The sequence below is a fragment of the Lithobates pipiens genome, unplaced genomic scaffold (genome assembly GCF_037356315.1).
Source record: "Lithobates pipiens isolate NorthernLeopardFrog02 unplaced genomic scaffold, aLitPip1_a1.2 Scaffold_8, whole genome shotgun sequence".
In the NCBI taxonomy this organism is placed as follows: Eukaryota; Metazoa; Chordata; class Amphibia; order Anura; family Ranidae; genus Lithobates; species Lithobates pipiens.
Genome location: NW_027507903.1, coordinates 560131094 through 560144115, shown reverse-complemented (window position 1 = coordinate 560144115; position 13022 = coordinate 560131094). Strand labels below are relative to the sequence as shown.

At 43.8% G+C, this 13022-nt stretch overlaps 1 protein-coding gene across 1 annotated transcript in view; it reads left to right on the top strand.

Annotated features, from left to right (window-relative positions):
- LOC143960972 (carbohydrate sulfotransferase 9-like) overlaps nt 1-13022 on the top strand; it is an 89398-nt gene that overhangs the window by 26436 nt on the left and 49940 nt on the right. The gene's annotated exons all lie outside the window — the stretch shown is intronic.

Sequence of the window (13022 nt, the reverse complement as noted above, 5' to 3'; positions counted from 1 at the left end):
TTGATAAAAGAAAAAAATAATTTAAGTCCACTATCAGTGTTTGGCCAACTAGATGGCACCAAACATTAAGCCATAGAAAGGTCCATAGACTTTCATTGTAAATGCTAATATAATTTAATAGGCAAGGATGCCAGCGCTATATATATATATATATATATATATATATATATATATATATATATACACACACACACAGTATCTCACAAAAGTGAGTAAACTCCTCATATTTTTGTAAATATTTTATATATCTATGTGACAACACTGAAGAAATTACACTTTGCTACAATGTAAAGTAGTGAGTGTACTGCTTGTATAACAGTGTAAATTTGCTGTCCCCTCAAAATAACTCAACACACAGCCATTAATGTCTAAACCACTGGCAACAAAAGTGAGTACACCCCTAAGTTAAAAATGTCCAAATTGGGTGCAAAGTGTCAATATTTTGTGCGGCCACCATTATTTTCCAGCACTGTCTTAACCCTCTTGGGCATGGAGTTCACTAGAGCTTCACAGGTTGCTTCAGTATGTCACAGTACATGTTGGCATTCATGGTTCCCTCAATGAACTGTAGCTCCCCAGTGTCGGCAGCACTCATGCAGCCCCAGACCATGACACTCCCATCACCATGCTTGACTGTAGGCAAGACACACTTGTCTTTGTACTCCTCACTTGGTTGCCACCACACAGGTGTGACACCATCTGAAACAAATAGGTGTATCTTGGTCTCATCAGACCACAGGACATGGTTCCAGTAATCCATGTCCTTAGTCTGCCTGTCTTCAGCAAACTGTTTTTGCAGGCTTTCTTGTGCATCATATTTAGAAGAGGCTTCCTTCTGAGACGACACCCTTTCAGACAATTTGATGCAGTGTGCGGTGTATGGTCTGGGCACTGACAGGCTGATACCTCACCCCTTCAACATCGGCAGCAATTCTGGTAGCACGCATACATCTATTTCCCAAAGACAACCTCTGGATATGACGCTGAGAACGTGCACTCAACTTCTTTGGTCGACTATGGTGAGGCCTGTTCTGAGTGGAACCTGTCCTGTTAAACTGCTTTATGGTCCCGGCCACCATGCTGCAGCTCAGTTCCAGGGCCTTGGCAATCTTCTTATAGCCTAGGCCAGTGATGGCGAACCTTGGCACCCCAGATGTTTTGGAACTACATTTCCCATGATGCTCATGTACTCTGCAGTGTAGTTGAGCATCATGGGAAATGTAGTTCCAAAACATCTGGGGTGCCAAGGTTCGCCATCACTGGCCTAGGCCATCTTTATGTAGAGCAACAGTTCTCTTTTTCAGATCCTCAGAGAGTTCCTTGCTATGAGGTGCCATGTTGAACTTCCAGTGACCAGTATGAGAGAGTGAGAGCAATAACACCAAATTGAACACACCTGCTCCCCATTCACACCTGAGACCTTGTAACACTAACGAGTCACATGACACCGGGGAGTGAAAATAGCTAATTGTGCCCAATTTGGACATTTTCAATTAGGGGTGTACTCACTTTTGTTGCCAGCGGTTTAGACATTAACCCCCCTCTACAGTACACACCCCCCCTTCTGGCCCATAATGTACCTCAGTCCTCAGATGATCAGGTGGGACATGTACAGCACTGGTAAGGTCCCCTCCCCATGTGTAAACATAAAGGAGGAGGGGGAGGTGGCTTCACCTCTGCTCAGCTGTGTGAGACAACCGAGCAAAGACTGATTGTGGCCACACCCCCTCCTGCAAAGCCACTGCAGCTCCGTGCCTCAGGCTCTCCGTGTGCCTGTCACCGCCAGTTATCTCCGCTATTTCGTGTCGCTGCCTTAACCCGTCTGCTATCTCCGCTAGTCCGTTTCAGTCTTGGAGGGGGGCGCCGGCCTGACACCCCCCCCAGTGTGTGGCACCCAGGGCATCCCAGACATCTGAATAATGTTTGGCTGGGATTGCTGGGCAGGTGGGGCCCCCTAGGCAAATGGGGCCCCCGGGCGTCTGCCCAGCGTGCAAAGAGACGTTCCTGAGCTTTCCTCCATGCTCACACAACAATGAGCTCAGGCTGGACTTCTCCTTTAATCTCAGTATAATTACAGCTGTTCTGTGAAGCTCTCAGAGGTTTGCTAGGAACCTTAGTGAACAAACAGAATCATGAAGGCCAAGGAACACACCAGACAGGTCAGGGATAAAGATGTAGGGTTAGGTTGTAAAAAAAATCCCAAGCTTTGAACATTTCACGGAACACTGTTCAATCCATCATCAGAAAATGGAAAGAGTATGGTGCAACTGCAAACCTACCAAGACATGGTCGTTCACCTAAACTGACAGAGAGAAAGAAAGAATTTGAATGCAAATGAATTAAATTTGAAATTCACAGGCCATATGGATTATATCTTGATTTATTTTCTTGATGTAGCCCTTATTGGCTATAATGGACCTCTAAATTGAATAAAAAAAAAACATCTGGAAATACTTTGCTTAGAGAGGTTCAGGGCATCCTAATCATGCCATCAAAGGTACTCCTGACGGTCAGTTTTTAAGAGTCCGCAGACCATGTAGCAATAATGATGATTTTGATAAACACAATGAATGTGGAATTATTTCTTATAGGAAGGAAATCCTGCACCGGTTCTGAATAGAGCTTTAAATATTGCTAGTAGCATGCAGACGAATGGATTTTTCGACCGGACCCGAGTCCATCAGAAAGATTTGAAACATGTTTTAAATCTAAAGTCCGTCTGATTTTTAGACAGCAAAGGTCCGATGAAACCCACACACGATTGAATGGTCCGGCAGATTCGTTCCGTCAGATCTAGCCCATCGAAAAGTCTGGTCGTGTGTACATGGGATTACAGGTTCTCTCCCAACTTCTACCCACTGACTGGACAGTGAAAGGAAAAGCAGCAGACTGATAAGCTCATCTCCCTGTTCTCTTCTCTTTTGAGCATACTCCTTGCACTGCAACACAACTTATTGACTCCTTGTGCTGCTTCTCCATGCCACTGTCTGAGCTCTTAGGCCGCGTACACACGCGGGGACTGTTCGCCCAACTTTGTCCGTCAAACAGTTTCGGCAAACAGTCCGCTCAAAATTAGCATGGACGGACATGGCCACACACGACGAACGAACAGTTTGCTGAAACCGTGCGCGATGACGTGAACGGCACGTACGACGGGACGAAAAATACGACGTCCTATACACTGCATTATAACTTTCGGCATGTAAATCCTTTCTGAGCATGCGCGGAACTTAGTTTGATGAACAAGCCTACACACGAGGGGACTGTTCGCTGAAACTTTGTTTCAGCGGACAGTTTTTCGGAATTTCCGAAAAACCTTGTTCAGCGGACTGTTCGCTGAAACTGTCCGCTGAAAGCCCACACACGAGCGGACTGTTTGCCGAAACACTGTTCAGCGGACAAAGTTGGGCGAACAGTCCCCGCGTGTGTACGCGGCCTTACAGTTAGTACACATACTGCAAAAGGTCACTGCACTGCTTGCATTAAAAAACAAATTTTGTGATGTATAAATGATTACATATTAGTATTAATAGGTGTCTTTTATATTTGTTTTAAGGTTGTGTTTTACTGAGGATTAGGGAGAGGATTAGTTTTAGGTTTACAGGAAGGGTTAGGCCGCGTACACACGGGCGGACTGTTCGCCCAACTTTGTCCGCTGAACAGTGTTTGGGCGGACAGTCCGCTCGTGTGTGGGCTTTCAGCGGACAGTTTCAGCGGACAGTTTGACGAACAAGGTTTTACGGAATTTCCGAAAAACTGTCCGCTGAAACCTTGTTTCAGCGAACAGTCCGCTCGTGTGTAGGCTTGTTCGTCAAACAAAGTTGCGCGCATGCTCAGAAAGGATTTACACGCCGAAAGTTATAATGCAGTGTATAGGACGTCGTATTTTTCGTCCCGTCGTACGTGCCGTTCACGTCATCGCGCACGGTTTCAGCAAACTGTTCGTCCGTCGTGTGTGGCCATGTCCGTCCATGCTAATTTTGAGCGGACTGTTTGCCGAAACTGTTTGACGGACAAAGTTGGGCGAACAGTCTGCGCGTGTGTACGCGGCCTCAGTGCTAGAGTTGGGTGTAGAAGGTGTGTTACTGTTAGAGTTACGTTACAGGGAAAATGAATGTGATGGGGACCTAAGTGTAGGACATTGCTTTCTATACTTGAAGCTCTGTGGCAAAATTAGTAATGCCCATCTACCCTCAGACAAGGAGAGAGGGTCAGCACTAGGAGCATGTAGGCAGACTGTGGGCAGCTGCCTACAGGGGGAATGCTTCATGTAGTAAGATAGCTAGCTCATAGCGCCCAACTGTCCCCTATTATGAGGGACTGTCTCTGTCCCTCTTTCCTCCTCATTTGACCCCAATTTTGGTCTGATCTGTGTAGTTGTATATAAAATACAATATTTATCTTTAAAAAAGTGTTTCCCAGTGCTAAACCTTTCATCCAATTTCTAAATTGATGAATTTATAAATTTAGAAAGCCAGTATAAAGGAATAGTAGTATAAAAAAAGCATGCATGGGTTTAACTAATCTTCTTTTTTGTATAATTCTCCTTTAAGTGGGTGTGGCATGGGGTAAGCCCTATGCCTACATACTTTTGCTAAGTAGTGTACCTCATTCCCATCGCACAAAGTTGAGTGGTATGCTAGCTGGTCTGTCCAGGTTAGGGAAGGGTTAATACAGTTCTTGGTTTCCTGGCTTTTGCAGGGCTCTGCCCTCCTCCCTGTTTCATATAAAAAGGGGGAAAGCTCTGCCCAGGCAGCTCAAGACACATGGGATGAATAAAGAGGCTCGCATAGGAAGATGTAAGCCTTTACAACTAGAAACTGCCTGCACAAGGGAGAGCCTCTATCTGCACATGGGAAGCCTGCACAGAGACTGCTATGGCATGTAGTCTCCACAAGAAACGAGTTCTGAAGGACACTATCTATTATTTCACCTCTGCAGGTATGCCTGGGCAGCCACGCAGCTGTAGTTAGATTATGGATAGGGACATTGTTTCATATTAAACTGTTATGCTGCAACTTGTTCAGTAAAGTACATTAACCATTAAATACCTGGTCTGAAGTTTTTCAAATGGGTGTGAGTAGCACCCTGATGTTTAGGCAGGGTTGCAAGTAAATTTTCCTGCCAGGTAAAGGCTGCTAAGCCAGAGCTTGAGGCCTATCCCAGGGACATCTGACTGCTAGGCTGTCTGTGGGCTTATTGAGAAGCAATAGAGAGCAGCGCAGGGTTGGGACTGCGGCTTGCAGTCCAACCAAAAGTGACAGATCTACCATTTGGAAAACCTGTCTTGGTCAGAGGTAGAGGGGAAACTGTCGCTAACAAGGAACCATCCACCTAGTTACCAGGGACCATCGTGAGTAGCTGAAGCAAGTACCAGAGCAGTATTCTCACTATCCAGGGACATGGAAGAATTGGGAAACTTCAGCAGGTGTCCATAGCTCCCATCTGTCCCTGATTTCGAGAGACTTCCTGATTTGGAGCAAGGTCCCTCTGTTAAACTTTCCCCCTTATTTGTCCCATATTTTGATCTGATCCTCATAGTTGTATATAAAATGCACTTTTTATATTTGAAAAGGTGTTTCCCAGTGCTAAACCTTTCATCCAAATTGCTGCATTTGTACATTTTTAAAGCCAATATAAAAGAAAAGTAGTGGTTAAAAAAAAAAGCTCTTGTGGGTTTAATTAACCTTTTATTTAGGTTAATTCTCCTTTAAGGGGATGTGGCAGAGGGCATTTCCTTGGCCTACATACGTTTACTAGTAGGTGTCCCTCATTCCCATTTCAAAATGTTGGGAGGTATGGGTGTCAAGCCAGGGACCCAGCCAGTGGAGGTGATGCTTACAGAGCAGTCTTGTGTGCCAAGCCAGGGACCGAGCATGGCCAGTGGGGTGACTCTTGAGGAGTATCTGTGAGTGCCAAGCCAGAGACCCACCAGGGATGCGGGGGTGACGCTTGAGGAAGATACTCAGTGAGAAGATTGGAAAAGCTCAGGAGATCCAGTGGCAGTGGATCAGCGGGTCAAGGTGATAGACTGGGAGCTCAGTTGAGTGAAGATTGAAAGAGGAGATTGTGGAGAAAGTGAAAGAGTTCATTGCAACCTTTGTTAGAAACTGTTCAAGATTGTTGCCATAGGAGACAGCGTGTCTACACATGCAGACGTGGCATCTGGCTGGTTGCCTTTCCCTGCATGGCTGTTTACCTACAGCAATCTTGGAGTCTGCCAATTAGCAATGCATCTACTAAAGGGTGTCCTGGCCCTAACCCTCTCTCCGACAGTTCTGTTTAAGAGACAATACATCTCTTTGCATTCATGAAGTGTTTGGCGTCCATTAATCTACCTTGCATTGCACCCACCATGCCTTGTAACCCACTCTACATAGAAGGATGTCAGCTATCTCTGACTCTGGAGGTCACCATTAAGCCTGGAGAGGCTTCGGACTTGGCTACACTAAAAATCCAGGGTCTGTAAAACACAACGGGATATGAAGTACCACTGCTGCAAAGGGTTAACTAGGTAAGACAAGAAGAAGAGTGTAGCTGTTAAGAGTAACCAAGTACACGTTCAAGACACAAATCAACCAGTCGTTAGGAAAGGTACCTAGGAGAGGTTCCTAGTAAGGTGGCAGGTGCTTTGGCTCCCCCCAACCCGAGAGGCCTGTCTCCCATAACAACTGGGAGCAGGCCATTGTGTTATGAATATCCATTACCTGGTTACAAGGTACAGGAGCAAGATAAGTTAAAGGACCCCATTCTGTTGTTAGGAGTGTGGTGACGGAGGTGTGCTGGACTGGTGGAGAGGGCACGGGCTCAGCGGTGCCCCTCTTAATTGCAACATACATCAGTTAGTGTGTAGTGACATGGAACAGCATTTTCAGAGAGGCTCTGTACTGTTATTGTTGCACAGAGTGACACGGCTCATCTCTAGGTTTGGGGAACCACCATAATGTTTTGTTCTCACATGAAGGCGGTCCCTGCCTGGCCTCGGCATTGATCAGCGTGTGCCTGGTGAACTGTACCCCCATATGCATGGCGAGTTGACCCCATCCATAAGCTAGTCATTCTTTGCTGCATACACAATATGGTGTTTTTTGGAGTTTGCATGCCACAGGAGAGGGTTACACATACCGCCACTCCTTTGATTATAAATGGTGCATACTCTTTCATTATACATGTAGCGCCTCCCCCCCCCTTCCCTGACTCCCCAATGGCAAACCCCAGAGACGGGGAGGGCTGACATTTCACCTCAGGGCTGAAATGGGGGACTGAGAAAACATTAGTCATGAGTCACTTTCTCTGTTTTCAGAGGTTTTATTTCTCATCACAAAAGGGTGAGAGGGAGGGTTAGGGTTAGGGCAACATATACCATAAGCAACACTTATGCCACATACACACGTCCGGACTTTCCGGCAGACTAGATCCGACGGAATCAGTCTGTCGGATAATCCGATCGTGTGTGGGCTAATCCCATTGTTTTTGGTTACAAAAATCAGATGGGCCAAGAAATAGAACATGTTTCAAATCTGTCCAATTCCTATCGGGAAAAACGTTCGTTTGTATACTGGTCCGAAGGATCAAATACGACGAAGGGAGGCTATTGGCTACTGGCTATTGAATTTCCTTTTTTAGTCCCATCTTTTGTCACCATGTTCAAAATGAACTAACTTTCAAATGCACTTAGTCCGTTCGTGTGTGGCCAAGTCCGTTCGTTCGGAAAGTCCATCGAAACTTCACCAAAAGTCCGTCAGGAAGACCGTCGGACCTAGTCTGCTGGAAAGTCCAGTCGTGTGTACGCAGCATAAGAGAATTCCAGAGTCATGTGCAGCTATACAGTGTAAAGAGCCTTTGAGCCCACCCAGCAGCACTGTAGATGTCATCTTAAACTGGTTAATAGACTTCTCTCTTTCTTTCCTTGCTTCTTGTTTTAGTGCCTACTGTGCACATTCATAGGCTCCCCCATCATCATGGACCAATGGTAGTAAACCTCCTACTGGTTGGCTGAAGGAACTTTAGATAACTCAGTTTTACTATGGCATCATATACTTACAGTCTACAGTGAAGTCAGAGTCCACTGAATTCAATACAAATATCTTTTAACCTACCAAATTTGGGTCAAAGAGGTTCTAACCCTTCCATGTTTAATCCAGAATTTAAAAAAATACCTTTTTAGTTATATGAAGATTATTTTTTAAATCACACTTTTCAAATAAAAAAAAAAGAAGAAAATATTTGGTTGGATGTCATGAGAAATGTGGACTTGCGTATACACAGAAAGACACTGGCTGCTCTGACCAATGTAGATAGATCTTCTTTCTGCGGTATATAAACCTGCTTATGCATTATTGCACAATATGAGTTCAGGGTGTTAAATCCAAATGAACTCAATGGGGAAAGCACAGAGACTCACTTACTTTGTGAAAAGATCTGCATCGATTTAAGCAATAACTTACATTTCCCTTTTGTTTCTCAGGTTTTGTTGTGAAATTGTGCCTGAGAAGGCGTTAATACTTCACGCCTGGGTAGATCATGTTATTAGGAGGAATTTCTCCTCCTCTGTCTATGGGATTGTGTTGCAAATATTTCCTTAATCAGCAAACACTGACATTTGAAAAGGAAGTTTATGCTGCCTTTCTTAGCTTCTCCCAACCCCCTCCCCATCTAAGTGGTGATAAAAATTCTCTTTGCAATGCAGGCCCAGCGCCTCTTCAGGGATTCTCCCTCCTCATTGGTTGAAACAGCAGCGAAAGCCAATGAGCCAAAGAGGAGTGAGAGGGACAAGGCCAAGACTTGGCTCTGTGTCTGAATGGACATGCAGAGCAGTGGCTTGAGAGTGAGCCTCATTGGGTGACCCTAGAGCAAGCTGTTTGCTCTAGGGGCACTTGCAGAGGGGAGGGGCAGGAGCGCCAGCGGGGGGACCCAAAAAGAGAAGGATTGGGGCTGCTCTCTGCAAAACCACTGCACAGAGCAGGTAAGTATAACATGTTTGCTATTTTTTTAACTATTGTATGCTGACAGCGGGGAGATTTCCCTGCTGTAAGAATACACTCATCAGCACGCCTGGCTATAGCTGTCAACGCTAATAGAGAGAAAATTTTCCAGCAGGCTGGTTGTACACAAGTCAATCGATAGAGTAGCCTGTACAACCATCCTGCCCATACATAGATCAAAATTCTTCCAGTCCCTGCTGAACCAGCCAAACTTCAATCCATGCATGTCCGGCCTTACCCTTCTTGTCAACAAGCTAATAAAATCAATAAATTAACCCATTCTGTTCCCAATACATACTTTGTTTAAAATCCAGTGATGTCATCATCGGGTCCCTGTGCTTCTCTTTGCAATATAAACAGACCATGACTGGTGGGGTGGGGTGGGTTGGGTGCTGTACATACACCCACCTAGTTTAGAGCAGCCTTCTAGGTTATCAGTGAAGCAGGGGTTGGTTGATTGATTGCTTAGGGCTGCAGCCTGTTGTTCTGTTGCTTCCCTCTGTCTTCTAGAGGCCTCTAGAAGCATAGTAGAAGAGAGAGCAGAACAGGCAGCCTGATTATTTCAACCAATCCCTGGGGAGGTGTGCCCAGAAGATGAGGAGGTAAATAGTCTGAGGCCTGGACCACAGCATGCAGTGTTCCTGGGTCCATTCATGCAGGAGGGAACCCCTGTGCAGGGGCTTTACCCCTCTGGTGCAGGATCCTTGAGAAGGCTTTAACGAAGACACCGGGGTCCCAGCTAGGCTTAGCTGGGGGGTCTATTGGCAGATCCATGTAAAGGGATCAAGTTCGATCAGGAGAAGGCTGGTTGGAAAGAGTCCAGTTGTCCTATGGAGGTGAGTCTACATCTCCCTCACTAGAAGAGCCTGGTGATATTGGCAAGAGGCAACCGACTATCCTGTGGCTATGTGAGTAGAAGACCCCTGTGTTAAAGGCATGTGACAGTGTGTAGCTTTTAACTCTGAAAGGAGTAAAGGTTCCCAGCAGCAAAGAGATTGTATGGGACATTCAATGTGTACAGTGCAGTCAGTAACTATGTACAAGTGCATCCAGAAATTGAAGAGTCCTTCAGTTTGCAGTTCCTTAGAGTATGCCATGCTCCTAACCTTATCCAAGTGTATTGTTCCTAATGAAAACCCTAAAAAGAACCCCTAGACTCTTTCCTCAGCCAGTCGAAGAATGAAGGAAATGCTATGTGCCTGACTGTGTGTGCTCAGAATGGGGAAGTAGGACCAAGTTCACCAGCGACCCCTTGGGGGCATCACAGCACTCTGCCTCAGTACTCTTTGATATCCCTGATACAAGCAGGAGGCTATGTCTTGGAAGTCTTGTACGAATAAATGCCTTGATGGGTGGGTGTAAGTCTGGAGAGGAGTGGGTGTTTCTAGGCAGACTGTATTCCCCCAAATTTGATGCTGAGCTTCCATGACTGAATCAATATGTGCTTGATTAACTCCAGTAGAGTGTAGGGGAAACATTGGAGTCTAATAGACCCTTGATGTCTCCATAAAGAGGACCTGTAATATGCCTTTGCTATCACATAGAGGTATTTTTAAACTCCCTTGTCATAGCAATAAAATTAAATGAATCTTTGTGAATGCATGCATAGGTACTGCACTTGTATGTAAACTGCGATTGTGCCACATACAGTATGTGAGGTATCGCCACAAATGTTGGAGTGAGAACAATAATTCTAGGACCACTGCTCATGGTTAACTCTAAATGTATAACTTGCAAAGGCTTTTAAAGTGACACCTAAATTATTATTACCGTTGTTTTTTGCCATTGCACAGGTGCACACGATTTTGAGTCTTGAGATGCTTGGTATCTATTTACTCAATGCAACCCCATCTTTTGTATTTTACCAAACAATTGGGTACATGGACACAAAATGGTTAAAAATGCAGTGCATACAGCTCAATTTATGTATATGAGGTTGAAGGAAGAACGGAGAAATATCTTGTCTACAAGAAATGTTTGGAGGCTGTGTGTAAGGGGATAAGAAAGTACTAATTGGCAAACTTTGAACATTTTATATTTTTAGATGTCATCATCCCCAGTCTGTTAAACTCTGTAAAGAAATAAATTCTAATTTTCAGATGTCACGCTGGTGTTTATTTTCTGAGAGGGACAGGTATTAAATTTCACATGAGAAATGTAACTTGGCATAAGGTGCCCAAGTTTATTCTCAGAATTGTTTATACCACATAATAATAGTACAATTAAGACAAGTATTAGAGCAGATCAACTTTCCTATGTGCCTGGAACAGCTTTAAATAATGATTTGACAGCCCAACAAAAAGTGTTATTTTTGAGTGCTGTGGAAGGTTGAGCAATGATGGGGAATTTCCCAGAAACCGGAGTATTGAATTATACTTCAATGTTCGCAAAAACTGAAACTGCACTCACATAAGCCTGTGTAAGCAAGAACATGAATGAAATTTTTTTCTTATATGCAGATATTGTATTTGGCTTTCACATATATTTTCAAATGTTGTGCAACTAAAACTTTTAATTTTGAATGCAAATTGTTAGACGGTGCCATTTTGGTTATTTTTTTGCAGGCTAGCTGGTAAGTGTGTTGGGATATATATATATATATATATATATATATATATATATATATATATATATATATATATATATATATATATATATATATATAATTTTTTTATTTTTACTTTTTTTGCAACTCTAAAAGCTAATTATAAATAAATATAAGCTAATTATAAATTGGAGTGGTTGCCATTTTTGTATAGCTTGATTGCTAAAATTGGTCTGGGGGCATATTGGACGCATTCAACTGCCATTGTGCTTTGCTGGGCTTCTAATGGGTCCCTGTGCCTTTAGGAGGAATGCTCTTAGTTTTATCTACTGGTATATATCAATCAGCCAGAACAATATGACCACCTGCCATTACCTGGCCAGGCATGGACTCCATTAGTGATGGTATGCTGTGGTATCTGGCACCAATCTGTCAATAGCGGATCCTTTAATGTTTTACAAAACAGTTGGTATATGCAGTAAAGCATGCTTGTTATACTCACTGTAGAACCTAAGGCGTTAATCCTCTGCATTGTGTAAAAAGGTTGTTTGATCCCAGCTTCTCTGATCCTCCCCTTCTTCAACAGTCCCCAAGCAGAGGCTAGGGGACCAAGCCTTTGTTCTAGGGGAGAGGCTAGGGGACAAGCTGCACATGCTCAGTTTTGTGTGTATTGCTAGAGAGTTTTTCTTTCTTGGGAGAGTGCGTGTGATCAGCACAGGGCCAATCAACACTGTCCTGGCTGAGGGGTAGGGATCCTGCAGCTTCATTTGACTGGGGGAGGGGAGAATAAAAACTCCTCCTACAAGCTGTAACCAGACCCTGACAGAAGTCACAAGACTGCTATAATTGCTGATGAGAAAAGGTATTTCACAGTTTATATTTAGTGAAATTATTGCATTTCCTTATACTGTGTATGGTGGGAGACTAAATATAACGAATGCAGGGTCATGAGTTTAGTAACACTTTATGACCTGTATATTGCAACATGGGGCCTCTATGGATCAGACTTGTTTTTCAACCTCATCTCATAAATGCTCAATTGGATTGAGATTTGGAGAATTTGTAGGCCTAAGTCTATACCTTATTGGCACCAAGTCATGTTCTTTCTACACTGTGGGAGGTTTTAGTGATCTATGCTTTCATTATAAGTTAAACACCCCTGTATGGAGTTCAGAGAAACCTATGAACCCTTAAAAGACTGTTTACTGTCTGAACACCGTCCAGTTGTGTGGTTTGGGGGTGACTCCAACAGGTTCCAAATATAAGCTTAAAGCATTTTTGAAATATGTAATAAGAAACATCTACACTTGGGCTTGATATTACAATAAACGGGTAAAACAGCCTACATTTAAATTTGTGATACCAAATTTAAAAGACAAAAATACAAAAAGAATAGCGCTAAACCTATACAGTGTGCAATTGATCAAAATTACCCAAATAAATAAACATTATAGAAAATATTTAAAAAAACGAATTGCCCACACACAGACCAA